The sequence below is a fragment of the Macaca nemestrina genome, chromosome 3 (genome assembly GCF_043159975.1).
Source record: "Macaca nemestrina isolate mMacNem1 chromosome 3, mMacNem.hap1, whole genome shotgun sequence".
NCBI lineage: Eukaryota > Metazoa > Chordata > Mammalia > Primates > Cercopithecidae > Macaca > Macaca nemestrina.
This window is the reverse complement of record NC_092127.1, coordinates 66,919,548-66,933,381: the sequence shown is the minus strand read 5'-3', so window position 1 is coordinate 66,933,381 and position 13,834 is coordinate 66,919,548. Positions and strand designations below refer to the sequence as shown.

Below are 13,834 nucleotides of genomic sequence, written 5' to 3'. Positions count from 1 at the left end.
GCAGATGATAAAATTTAGGATGCAGTTAATCAAGTTTTCTCGAATTCTTATAGGCTTTGATCTGCAGGGCAAATATAGCAGATCTTCCTGAGACTGCTTTGGGATAATGGAGGTGGTCATAGTAGTGTTGGTGCAGGACAGTTCTCCAGGCAGCCTTGGACTGGCCCAGTTCTCTCCCTTTTTCACTTGCAGTTCTCAATAATAACTGCAGAATGTGCTGGGAACGCACCATCCTGAGATAAGGGAGGAGCTGGCCGGAACAGCCTGGGCTCTGTTCCAGGCCTTCCCACAGCCAGAACAGGATGTCCTCCACACTTCAGCCCAGTATATCATGTGACCCTGAAGTATATCACCTGGGACTGGCTGCCTTTCAGGGTCCCTTTCCTGCGTTGCAAGTAGGGCAGCACAGTCCGTGCTCTGTCCATCCTGGGCAGCTTTCTTGGGCCTTGAGGGAACAGCTCACAGTGAATCAGGATTCTGTTGTCCTTTGCTGCCTATTGGTGAGTAATAAACCCTCTTCACATAACTCGTTGTGTGTGTGGGTGCTCTGCCTCACTGGGCTCAGACAAGTTGGTGACTGGTGCGCAGTAAAACTGCTTCCCAGTTGAGGGTGTCAAAATTGGTGTTGGAGCTGGTGGTACCCATGTTAGGTAATGAAGGAGGATGGAAGGAGATGGGAGTGTGATTTTGTTGTTGTTGTTTATTTCTCCTCTATTAGACTCTAGTCTCTAAACTTTAAAGCAGTGGAGAAGAGAGTCAGAAGCTTGTAAGTTATGTAATTTGATGCTTAATAAATGTTTGTTGAATGATTGTACTTCTTCCTTTCTCTAAACATAGAGCCCATGTAACCTAAAAAGCTCTCGATCTACTAAGCTTTTAGAAAACCTACCATATTTAAGGGTATAAAAACATGAGTAGTGATGCTGTGTGACTGATATATTTTGAGGATAAATATTCTGCTTTGTAGATTTTGTCAGGTAAAACCCTACTCAGTTTAGAAATCAACATCAAAACTTCTTTTTTATTTAAATTTGTTTATTCTTATTTAAATAATCTCATTTTAACTAAAAGGATATTCTTGATGGTAAAACATGAAAACAATCACATTTCTTAGTTTTAATCTTCCTTTTCTTTCATCCTAGTCATTTCTGTAGAAACAGAGGCTGAAATGACTGGGTAGCATTATGGAGGATTTCTGGTAATAACAACACCTACACAGTGTGCTGCAGGAAATAGCGAGTCCATACCCGATAATTATGACTTGATGAATCATAGAAGAATTTAGGAGCATTGCGACTGAATGTTGAAGATTTACATTCCAAATATTTTTTTATTGCACCAATAACATAACTTACACATTCAAGGGGAAAAAATATCAAAGATCTAGGTTTTATACATGCACATGTACACATTTATGTCTATCTACATAGATCTAGACATGCACAAATGTGGGGCAAGCAAGGAGCAGGGGGCGGACATGGAGGATGAGGTGGTGAGAGAAGATAGTGATTTTTCGTTAACAGTGATGAATACCTCTAATGTGGATGTCAAGTGACGTTTATTCATTTATTCTATCATTGAAATAACCCTGAGAAGTAGGCACTAGTGACACCACTTTATAGATGAAGAAAATGAGACTTAATAGTAAGTAGCAGAGCCCAGTTTTGAACCAAGATAAGCCTGGTTCCAAAGCTGACAGGACACATCATAAGACCTTTCCTGTTGTTCCTGAACTGCAACTGGGGCCCCAAACTAAAGTAAAAAACCAGTGAGTACCTCTACATTTTAAAAACAGAGATCTGCCAGAAGCTGTAGCCTATCACATTCTCCTGGGGCTTCAAGCAGCACGATTGCTCCTGCTACTAATCCTAAGCTTCTCCCATCTCTGCTTCCTGTCCACAGAAAGGACTGAGAGGAAAAGAGGTATAGCTTTCCTCTCCCCAAAGCTCATGGAAAGGGAGAGAAAAAAGCAACCAGAATTTCTTCTAAAGATCAATTTCTTCCTAGAAGAAGAGGAAATCAACATTCTTTTTTTAAGACAGGGTCTTGCTCTGTCACCCAGGCTAGAGTGCAGTTGCATAATAACAGCTCACTGCAGCCTTGAACTCCTGGGCTCAAGTGATCCTCCTGCCTCAGCACCCACAGTAGCTGGAACTACAGGCACATGCCACCAGCTGATTTTTTCAAATTGTTTAGTAGAGATGTAGTCTTGCTCTGTTACCCAGGCTGGAGACCAGCATTTTTATCATCATAATGGGGATTTGCTTCAAGAGTGGACATGTTGCTTAACCCCCATGTAGCTGGAATAGGAGCAAAGAGATCTGGAGAGAGAGAGCATGGTGAGGTCCAAGGACCACTCTGTTCTTAATTTGTCAGTCTCTGATAGAAGATGGATCCTATATGTTCCTGCTGACCTAACACTTTGCTGAAAAGTGAGAATTAGGGCTAGTCTTGAACAATGTCTGCAGTGTAGGCTATGTGTGTATTGGAAAAGAGGATGCTGGCTAAGAAGCACATGCATTGCAGGCCATCAACTGGGCCTGCCTGGAATAGATGGCCAAGCCTGGCAAAGGAGAGCCAGTGCCTAAGGAATCTTCACCCAAATAACCCCTTCATTTGCAAAGGATGTTAGCACCTCCTCATCAGGATGTTGACTGCATTGAATAGAAATGCATCATGGCCAGCCAAGAAGAGGTCTGTAAGTCTGCCCTTCCTCCCTCATCCCCAGTTGCAATTAGGAAAAGAGGAGGAGAAAAATGGATACAGAACAGATCTTTTCAGGCAGAACTACCCTGAGTTAGAGGAAGGAGAAGACACCTTTCAATGAGTTTGAGAACAGGACTGAATATTATATAGGAGAATTAGAATGCTTTAATAATCAAAATGCGCTAAAAATTTGTAAAATTTTTGTTCCATAATTGTTATAGTAAAGTACAAAACTTTTATATTTATACCATCCCAATAAAAGCAAGCATAGTCACCAAGCCAATTACTCTACCATTCTCTCCTCTTGTAATCCTGATTAGGATTACATTATATATCCAGAGGCATATCGCCAGCTCCTTCTCTCTTCCTTGTTTGCTCATTTCAGAGGAAGAGAAGGGGCTGGTTGGTTAACGTTTATTGGGTCTCCTTTCCTAAGTAGGCAGAATCACTGTATTGAAAGGCTATGAGGACCTGCCACTATCTTTCAGGTCTATGTCCTCCTACACAACATTTGTCTTCATGGACTTGGAGTCTGCCCTGCAATCAATCAGTCTCTCTCTCTCTCTCTCTCTCTCTCTCTCATAATCCAGATTAGGTAGGGAGCCAGAGGCATATCGCCAGCACTTCATGGCGCTTCTTAAGACTTCTCCAGCCAAGGGTAGTGGTGAATAGCTGTAGTCCCAGCTATTCAGGAGGCTGGGGCAGGAGGATCACCTGATCCCAGAAGTTTGACGTTAGGGTGAGCTATGGTGCCACTGCACTGCAGCCTGGGCAACAGACTGAGATTCCGTCTCTAAAAAAAACAAAAATTAAAAATAGACTTCCCCAATTAATTGGAATTTTTCAAAGCTCATGAGAAGGTGCACATGCTTCCCATAGTACCTCCCTCAGTGCTTCTGCCTCCGTTGGGCATCCACTACCCATTAGCCTGACTTAATGGGAAAGTTCCTAGCTGGCTCTATTTGCCACAGTTCTGAGATGAAGAAAGAGGGATGCAGCAACCACTGCAGGACTAGTGGATCAAACTTTTAAAATTCAAATTCAGGAAAATCTTGAGTCTTTTATTTTTTAATTAATTTATTTACTTATGCATGTATTAATTAATTTATTCATTTATTTATTGATACAGAGTCATACTCTGTTGCCCAGGTTGGAGGGCGGGGTGTGATGATAGCTCATTGCAACCTCAAACTCTTGGGCTGAAGCCCTTTTCCTGCCTCAGCCTCTCAAACAGCTGGGACCACAGGTTTGCATCACCACACCCAGATAATTCTTAATTGTTTTTGTAGAGACGGTGTCTCACTATGTAGCCCAGGCTGGTTATTAACTTTTGGGCTCAAGTGATGCTCCCACCTCAGCATACCAAAGTGCCAAGATTACAACCGTAAGTCACCATGCCTGGCCAGGTCTTGAATCTTCAAATGGCAGGGTTAGGCACTGTGCCTTTGCAAGGCATGCCACTCAAAAGGTAACAGTAAAACAGCAAAAGGACTAACACAACTAACTCCATTTTTGTTTAAGGGGCTTCCCCATTCTTACATGTAAACTAGGATAATTTTAGAGCACCGAGATAAAATGCAAAAACAATAATCATGCAGTTTTAAAAACTAACTCTGGGATTAAAGGCAAAGTATATAAACAATTGGCTATGTTTTGTTAAAGATTTACAGGAGCATTGTGACCTGACCAAGGACAAAGAAGATCCCAACTTCGTCGGACCCTAGCTGGCATCCAGATGCCTGCAATTGTCATCACCTCTTGATCTAAACCACCTTTTCCTCCTCATATTCACCTACCATAAAAACCTTCTTGCCAGCCAGGAAAATTTAAGACAGTACTTTAGAAGTTAAGTTCTAAGCTAGTTCACCATTTTCTCTGTTTTGCTGGCTTTATGAATAAGCCTGCTTTTTCTGCCACCAATTCTTCTCTCTCATGTTTGGCTTTTAAGCAGCCAAAACTGGGTTCAGTTACAAAGAGCTTGCCCTGTTTCTTTTGCCCTTATCCCCAAACATGGACACCTGACTCTCCAAGTAGAACTAATTTAAGTCCATTGGGTTCATAATCATTGTGGTAGATTGCAGCATTGACTTCAATTCTAAGTCAGCAAGGAACTCTCCCATCAAGTCAGCCCCTTCCTGTGTCTACAATCATTTCAATGAACTTTGCAGTTCTTCCCACTAATGAAGCAGAATATATTTCTCCACACCTTAACTTTGGGTTCAGCCATATGACTTGGTTTGGGCAACTGAAGAAAGTGGAAATGACGAAGGTCCATGATGAGCTTAGGGCTTAAGATGCCTTGAATTTGCTTCATGATCTCTTGCACATCTGCTGTCACCATAAGAAGAACTTCCCCGAACATTCTGTCCCCTCTACCTAGGCACAAGAATGAGCATGTTGGAGGCCAACCTGAACCCAAATCATTGTGAGCAGCCAAGACTAGCTGGATACATAACTTGAAAGGGCACTGCCCAGATAGCTCAGCCTCAATCAGTCAGTCCTCAGACACATGAGTCATATAAATAGTTTTTATTTTAAGCCACTGAATTTTGGGGTGGAGCTTATAAGATACCAAAAGCTAATTGAGGCCAGGTGCAGTGGCTTATGCGTGTAGTCCTAGCACTTTGGGAGGCCAAGGTGGGAGGATTGTTTGAGCCCAGGAGTTTGAGACCAGCTTTGGTAACACAGCAAAACCCTACCTCTACCAAAAACAAAACAAAAAATTTTTAAAGCTAACTGATAAAATCATTTATCTAATTCAGTGAGTAAGTGTGGTAGAAGTTAAGCCAGAAAAAAATGCTATATTATTTCTTGAATAATTTCCCCTTGGACTGCATTTGTTAAATTAACAAGTGATTAAATTAATCCTAGTTTGTATTATTTGCTGAAATGTGTATGTTTCCTAGCATAGCCTAAGAAGAAAAGTGTATCTTCACTCTCATTTTGTAGAACTCTGACAGGACCGTACAGTCATTGCTGACAAAGCCCAGTCCTACATATCATCATAGTACATGAGGTGCGTGTACAGTTAATGTGAAAAATAAGCTCAATTGTCTTGATATGTTGCAGTCCAAAACGTCATTTATGAGTCATTTATTTAGAACTCAGAACACTCTTTCCCATAGAAACAATATTATACTGTTTCCAGGCAAACAACAAAAACCCATTTAACCCCAAAATATAACTGACTGATATCAGTAGTCTGTTGGGAGATGACTTCTTCCTCATTGCTTGGATTTCCTTCTCCCTTTATGCTTCCTCTCTTTTCCTTGTTTGCTCTTTCCAGAGGAAGAGGAGGGGCTGGTTGGTCAAATTTTATTGGGCCTCCTTTCCTAAGTGGGTAGAATCGCCGTATTGAAAGGCTATGAGGACCTGCCACTATCTTTCAGGTCTGTGTCCTCCCACACAACGTTTGCCTTCATGAACTTGGAGTCTGCTCTGCAATCTCTCTCTCTCCCTCTCTCTCTCTCTGTCACTCTTCCTCCCTCCCTCCCTCTCCTTCCTTCCCAGATATACCTGAGCCTATGTTTCCCATGATATCTCTCTCTCTCTTCCTCCCTCCCTCTCTCTCCTTCCTTCCCAGACACACCTGAGCCTATGGTTCCCATGATTCATATTTACAAAGGAAATTCCACTGTAGTCTCAGGCCTAAGATGAATTCTCCATCCCAAAATACTGAAAATCCTTTATTCAGGCAGTTGTGCAGATTTTTAATAAATCAATGCTTAATGTCTCTCATTTGGCTGGTGATCCTTTGCTGGATACAACATCAGTCCGAATGCTGGAGGGATCGGGGTAACCAGCATTTAGAATTCCTAAGACTCTTCTTGGGAGGCTGAGGCAGGAGGACTCCTTGAGCCCGGGAGTGCAGGAGCAGCCTGAGTAACATGGCAAGACCCCATCTCAGAAAAGAAAAAAAATTCCTAAGACTCATTCCTCTTCTGTTCATCATTCCTTTGGGAAAAATTTTTCCTATGTTCCAACTGTGGAAGACTAGATACACCTTGAATGCAACCTCCTTTCATATCTTCAAGGTAAGACTCTCATTTTGCAATGACTCACCTTTTGGAAGAATCTCTAGTTCTTTCATGGAAGAGTAATGGTTATGTTTTGTTAGAAGAAAAGTTGATTTTGAAGAAACTAAGAGAGGCAGTAGAAACCATGTGTGTGTTCCATTTCTTTGAAAATTCCATAAACATGCATTAACTTACACAGTTCAGAGCTCAGAGATTAAATTTTTCTCTAACCTTAGGATATAAATTTATTCTAATAAAAACTCGCAACATTACCTTTCTAATTCTGAGACTGTTCAGCAACATCACTATTTTAACTAACTTTTTTCCTCCGTTAAAACTGTATAACTTTATTCATTTTATCTCTCCCCCTCCTTTTTTTTTTTTTTTTTTTAGAGAGAGAGATGGGGCCTTGCTATGTTGTCCAAGCTGTCCTCCAACTCATGGGCTCCAGCAATCCTCACGTGGCTTGTCTCATAGTTTTAAAAACCAAACTATTCAATATAGACATGTAGTTTCCCTGTTTATCACTAGAATTTTCTTTTTCAATTCATTCCGAAAGCAATTTCCCTCCACAGTCTATGTCTCACATCCTAAAAGAGATCATGTAAATTATCACTTAACTAGTTTCCCCACAAATTTTATAGCCAGCAAAATATATTATTGATAACTATATATTTTAACTATAAAAATTTAATAAAATTGTTAAAACTTTGAGATTTTCCAGCCTTCCTTTTTTATAACTGGCACTTAAAAATGAATACAGATCTATATATCACATCTTACATACAATTCAAATACTTCTTAAGGCTTTACCTTCAGATAACAGTGGCTTGAACCATGGGCTTACAAATTGAGACCACCAAGTGAATCAATTCTGCATATCTACTACCAAAACCACTTTTAATATTCCCTCAGGAATGCATGCTCTTACACATTGTTGAGTAGCTCAGGGCTAATCGCCACTCACTCTGGGCCAGTGGAAGCCCCCACCCACAGCCAGGCCAGTTGCACAGGTGCTAGCTCTTCTTTGAGGTAGGTAGAGATGGGAGGCTCTGGTACGGTAGAAGGCCAAATTCTCCTGGTTGGAAGAAGCTCCCCTGCTCTGCTGTGGGAGAGCATAAATGTTCTGAGAGAAGCAGGGACAAGAGAGGAAAGGGGAAAACACTGGCAAAATTTCATCCTAGCTCCATGTACCCAAAGACCGGATTCATCCCTGCCCCTGCCACAGTTACATTCTCTTTAAAACACATTAAGACACTCCTTTCCTTTTCTCTCTCTCTCTTTCTTTCTCTTTCTTTCTCTTTCTTTCTTTCTTTCTTTCTTTCTTTTTTTCTTCTTTCTTTCTTTCTTTTCTTTCTCTTTCTCTCTCTCTCTCTTTTTTTTTTTTTTTTTTTTTTAAACAAGGTCCTGCTCTTTTGCCCAGGCTGGAGTACAGCAGGGTAATCAAGGCTTACTGAAGCCTTCACCTCTCTGGCTCAAGTGATCCTCCCACATCAGCTTCCCAAGTAGCTGGAATCACAGGCATGGGCCACCACACCTGGCTAATTTTTCTATTTTTAGTAGAGACAGCATTTCAACATGTTGCCCAAGCTGGTCTTGAACTCCTGGGCTCAAGTGATCCACCTGCCTCAGCAAGACACCCTTTTCTTTGAATTACAGAAATGGGCATATGTCTGAGCCTGATCACTACTTTTGGCCACTTCATGAGCTCCCCTATCCGAGAGCCACCAACTGTTAGGAGGCCAGGAAGGAGGGTCCCAGGTACAGGTCAAAATCCCGTAGAGTTCCTGGACACCAGCATACTCTCTTTTGAGATGCCCACCCTCTTAAGCTTTGGAGGAGATGGGGATGACACTCTGGCCCTAACACTGCTCAAATTTCACCTGACATATATGGTATATTTCCTTAAGAAATCATAGCAAAAGTCATAGCAGTAGTAGTAATTTAAAAATCATAGTAAAATTTTTTTAATGTCTTGTAGAATTTGGGATGTAGTATTATAAATATAAAAAAAGTCACTAACAGAATAAATTTAAAATGCCTCATCATAAAAAATGATAGTTAATCAAGGTGATGGATATGTTAAGTAGCTTGATTTAATCATTGCCACATTCTATACAAACTGTATAATAAAACATCACATTGTGCCCCATACATGCATAAAATTAAAATTTGTCCATTAAAAATATTAATAATAAGTTTTAAAAATCATACAGCAACTCAAAAAGCTGTCAATTAATAAATATTTTAATATTGAACTAAGGCTCATTGTTATAACTATCAACGGTATTAACAAACAATGATAAAACATGTAAAATACTTTGTCCTTTAAGGTTATAAGGATGAAAAAAAGCATGTGCCTAAGAAAGCAAAACAACACCAAGAAACTGAAGATACAAACGATTTGTTTTATGAGTGTCTGTGTAGATACATGTATGTGTATATATATATATATCTATATATATGCACTAATATTTGTATAATAATCAACAAAAATGTAACATAGAAATGATATCTGCAAACATACAATTCCTTTTTAGTGTTTGACCACTAAAGAAAGGTAGATCTTTATGTTAACATCTTGATTGACATAACTTTAAGGAAAAATTTTGCCTAACTACTTACAGGGTTTTGTGCTTTTGGTCCATTTATGTCGGAAATTCCCTTCAGGACTTACAATGGCAGAGTTTACTCAGTGTTTCTAAAAAATTATTAGAAGTTGTGAGAAATAAAGAAACTTGATAAATGAACACTAAGAAATAATAAATGGGAGCTAAAAACATAGACTACAGGATAACTATGTTGCAATAATACAAATTAGGGGTTTCCCTCTTGCTGGATAACTACCTTAATTCTCTGTCTCACTCTGAGCCCCTGATAAATAAGTTGATGATGTCATGGATTTCAGTAGGTTATTCAGTGACTTTGAAAGAAATGTCTTAATGATGATCTTTATAAAAATAGTGTCTCAATTTAATTGCTAGCTATAAAAATGACAGATTTTTGCAATTATGTGTGTGTGTGTGTGTGTGTGTGTGTGTGTGTGTGTGTATATATATATACTTTTTTTTTTTTTTTTTTTTTTTTGAGACAGAGTCTCACTCTGTTGCCTAGGCTGGGTTACAGTGGCGTGACCTTGGCTCACTGCAACCTCCACTTCCTGGGTTCAAGCTATTCTCCTGCCTCAGTCTCCCGAGTAGCCAGGATTACAGGCATGTGCCACCACGCCTGGCTAATTTTTTGTATTTTTAGTAGAGATGGGATTTCACCATATTGGCCAGGCTGGTCTCAAACTCCTAACCTCAATTGATCCACCCCTCTCGGCCTCCCAAACTGCTGGGATTGCAGGCATGAGCTACTGCGCCTGGCAATACATTCTTTTCAAAACCCTCAGATCCTTTTTACATAACACAGTTGCTAGGAAATAAAAAGTAAGATGTGGCTGAAAAAACCCAAACAGCTTGATATGTAGAAGTGCTCAAGTTTTTATCAGTTTTCCTCTGAAGGCTGCAACAACCTTAAGCCGAAGTCTTTTCATGGGGATTATGTATATTGCCTAACTGTGGCGTAGACACATCATCCCTCTACCCCCACAGTAGGGGACATTTTAGTGACTTATTGATTTTTCATGCCAAAGGTGACGGTAGATTATCCAAACAAATCTTATTTGACTTTCCAATGTGTTTTACAATTGTATTTGACTATGAAAGAAATGCTCTAAAAATTCAGTCTTTGAAATTAAATAAAAATAATAAAAATCGAAGGCAGGAGAAACTGGAAAGCCATTCAACTTCCCGTGTTGACTCCTGCTCAGGAAACTTTCTTTTCCCAAGATAATGCAGGGAATCTGCATAGCACAACCTGGGCAGTATTTACTGGTCCGTTGCTCAGAGAGCCCCATAAATGTATGGAATTATTCATATCCATTTGTACCTTTTAGCTGTTAAGTATTTTTCCAGTTCTGCTGAGTTAGAGAGGCATCGTGTTACAGTGGAAAGAAAAAGGCATGGATAGACTGACAGTTATGGAAAGAAGACGGAGCAGGGGACAGTGAAGAGGAAATGGATTCGTTATGACACACAAATGTAAAATTCCCTAGTTAAGAACAGTACAGCATTTGTGCGTTTTTTTTTTTTTAATACGTAAAGGTATTGTTCAGTACTTTTCCATTAATTTTTCAAAGGTCTTGACCTCCTAATGAAAAATTTCTGACTAAAAGGGGTTTTCCTCACCACTCAGTTCCTTCTTCTGCTGGGTCCTACAGTGAATCAATATCTCGTATTTGGTCCTTCAGACAGTTGCCACGGAAATGAGAACTGCAAACACTTTCAGCTTTCTGGCTTCACTGTGGGATCCAGCATAGAACATGATTGAGCTGTCAGAGAACCTCCTGAAGGAAAGTTGTACCTGATAAGTAAGAGTTTCCAGAAAAATGGTGACACATACAGGAAGAAAAATAGATTGTTTAACTCAGTCTGAAAAATCCCTTTTGATTCATAGACTGTCTACATGATTGAAACATACGAAACCATCTCTTTCTCTAAGCAGGTTCTTCTCAATTCACATACGAGCACCTCCGGGGGCAAATAAAACTTCTCTGTGTAGGCATGAGGAGGAATCACATTAGCAGAAGGAAAATAAGGTGCTGTAGAAATGAGAAAGTGCTGTAGAAATGAGAACGCAAATTGCTAACCTGGAGGAGAGAGAGTGGCAGGGTGAGTAAAAGAGAGGGCATCTGATGCCATTTAAACCATTTTTAAGGAAACCTAAATATCCTGATTGAAAAAGGAAGAAAAGGGAAGTCACTGTAGATGTCAACGAACACACGGGCTTTCCACAACTGGAATCAGAGACAATTTGGAGCTTGATGGACTCCCCTGCAATAGACTTGAAACTTTATTTGTGTCATTTGGTCGCAGCAAATGGGACCTGGCTTTTCTGGGAAAGAATTCCAGCTGCCAGTTTGAATCCACTGAGTAGTTCTTTCCAGTGCCAATTATAATCTTGAAAGATGCAGTCCCAAATACCCTAATTCTGAATGTTGAAATCCCAAAAGATCAAAATCCCTAACATCCAAAATCCCCAAAATCACAACCATGAAAGATTAAAACCCTGAATGCTGAATTCTGGGGGAAAGGATTAGTGTGTGTTCAGTTGCACGCTGGATAGTTACATCATGTTAGTTGCATCAAGTTAGTCAGAACTATTATCTTGCTGTCTTTATTTGGAAATTAAATGTGGTTTAAGGTGATGCATATGGGTGACAAAGGGTGGACTTGTGTATAGCCTACAAGCCTGGTAAAGCATTATTTTGGATGTGTCTGTAAGGGTTTTCTCAGAGGAGATTAGTGTGTGAGTCTGAGTGGGTTAACTAGGTGTGGGGGATCTGCTGTCAATGTTGAAGGACACCATCCAATCAGCTGGAGGCCAGGAGAGAGAAGAAACACATAAGGCAAATTGGTCTCTCTCTGAGAGCTGGGGTAGACCTTCTGCTGCCTTGGACACTAGAACTCCAGGTTCACCAGTCTTCGGACTCAGGACTTTCACAAGCCATCTCCTAGGTGCTGAGGCTTCCAGCCACAAACTGAGTTACAATATCAGCTTTCCTAGTTCTGTGAACTTCAGACTTGGACTGAACCAAGTCTCTAGCTTGCAGATGGCCTGTTGTGGAACTTCTCAGCCTCCATAACTGTGTGAGCCCATCTTACTGATAAAGCTCCTGTCCTCTATCTATACACATATCCTATTTGTTCTGTCTCTCTGGAGAACCTTGACTAAAATAGATTTGGTATTAAGGAAGCCAAATGTCATTCCTCCTTACTATATTACTTGCAACATAACGGGAGAGATTCTGTGAAATTTTTCTCTCACAAAAGGCTATGATGATCTAAGTGTATGAGGCCTCTTAATAGTGAAAGATAAAACTTTAAAAGCTAATTACTATTGGCATTGTGAAAGCAGAAAATCACTTAATTGCAATGACTGAGCAATAACCAGACTTTCAAATGGACTGTGCATACTTACAAAATTTGTAGACCACAGTCACTCTTCAAGTACAAGTGCAGTGAGTGTTTCAAAAATCATAGAAGAAGTAAAAATGCAAATGAAAAATACAGAAATCTCCCTTGCCAAATTATTCAATCATATACAACTTATACTCTTTCACATATAGTGCCAATTTCCTATGCTATGTTTGCTTCATTTCCAGTACTGGAGATATAAGTTGTGTAAAGACTTCTGTAGAGTTCTAATTTGTTTTATGCATTTTTTGCAAATTTGACTCTATGAAAGTGCAATATCGGAACGTTGACTTTGTGTGTAAGCATTGTGCGTGTATATGAAAATGTCAAAACTTCCTTAATAATGAAGAGATGTCCTTTCTGTACATCTGAATTTGTGAAAGATAAAATATCTCAAGATGTCAGCTACTTGGGCAACTGCATATGTGGTGGTGACTCAGTGTGGTTTTTGATGGGTCTCATTGAAACATGCAGGTTGTCCATCATAGTATTTCAGATGACTGCATTTATAAAGCTGGGTGCACATAGTTACCAACCATAGTGACATGTGTTTATACATTTCACTTTTTGACTTATTTATTAATGAATATGGTTTATCTGTTATATGCATGTGGCTATCATTAGAATACTTGAGTGCTTATGCTTGCAAAAATGTGTATGTTATTATTGCCTATTTTATGGTGTAAAGTGGCCTATGATGTGTTCTGTCATGTTTTTATATGTTTCTCAAATAAATTCCCTTTAAAATGTAAATAAATGTATTTTTTTAATTTTTTTAAATTATTTTTTCTACCTGGGTTTAGTGGCACATGCCTGTAGTCCCACCCAGCTATATGGGAGGCTGAAGCAGGAGGATTACTTGAGCCCAGGAGTTCGAGGCTGCCATATGCTATGCTCGTGCCTGTGAATAGCCATTGCACTCCAACCTGAGCAACAAACAAGACCCTATCGCTAAATAAATAAGTTTTTCTCCGAATTATATATTTGGTATTTTGATCTTTCGGGATTTCAACATTTGGAATTAAGGCAATAGGGATTGTATCTTTTGGGATTATGCCCCAACTCAACTCTATCCTATGTCATTGACCTCTA

At 39.8% G+C, this 13,834-nt stretch overlaps 1 long non-coding RNA gene across 1 annotated transcript; it reads left to right on the top strand.

Annotated features, from left to right (window-relative positions):
* Window positions 1-369: 369 nt before the first annotated feature.
* LOC139362329 (uncharacterized) lies at window positions 370-13,341 on the top strand. Its single transcript, XR_011620996.1, has 3 exons — window positions 370-500; window positions 1,903-2,694; window positions 11,271-13,341. It is a non-coding gene; the product is annotated as an uncharacterized lncRNA (long non-coding RNA).
* The last annotated feature ends 493 nt before the right edge of the window (window positions 13,342-13,834 follow it).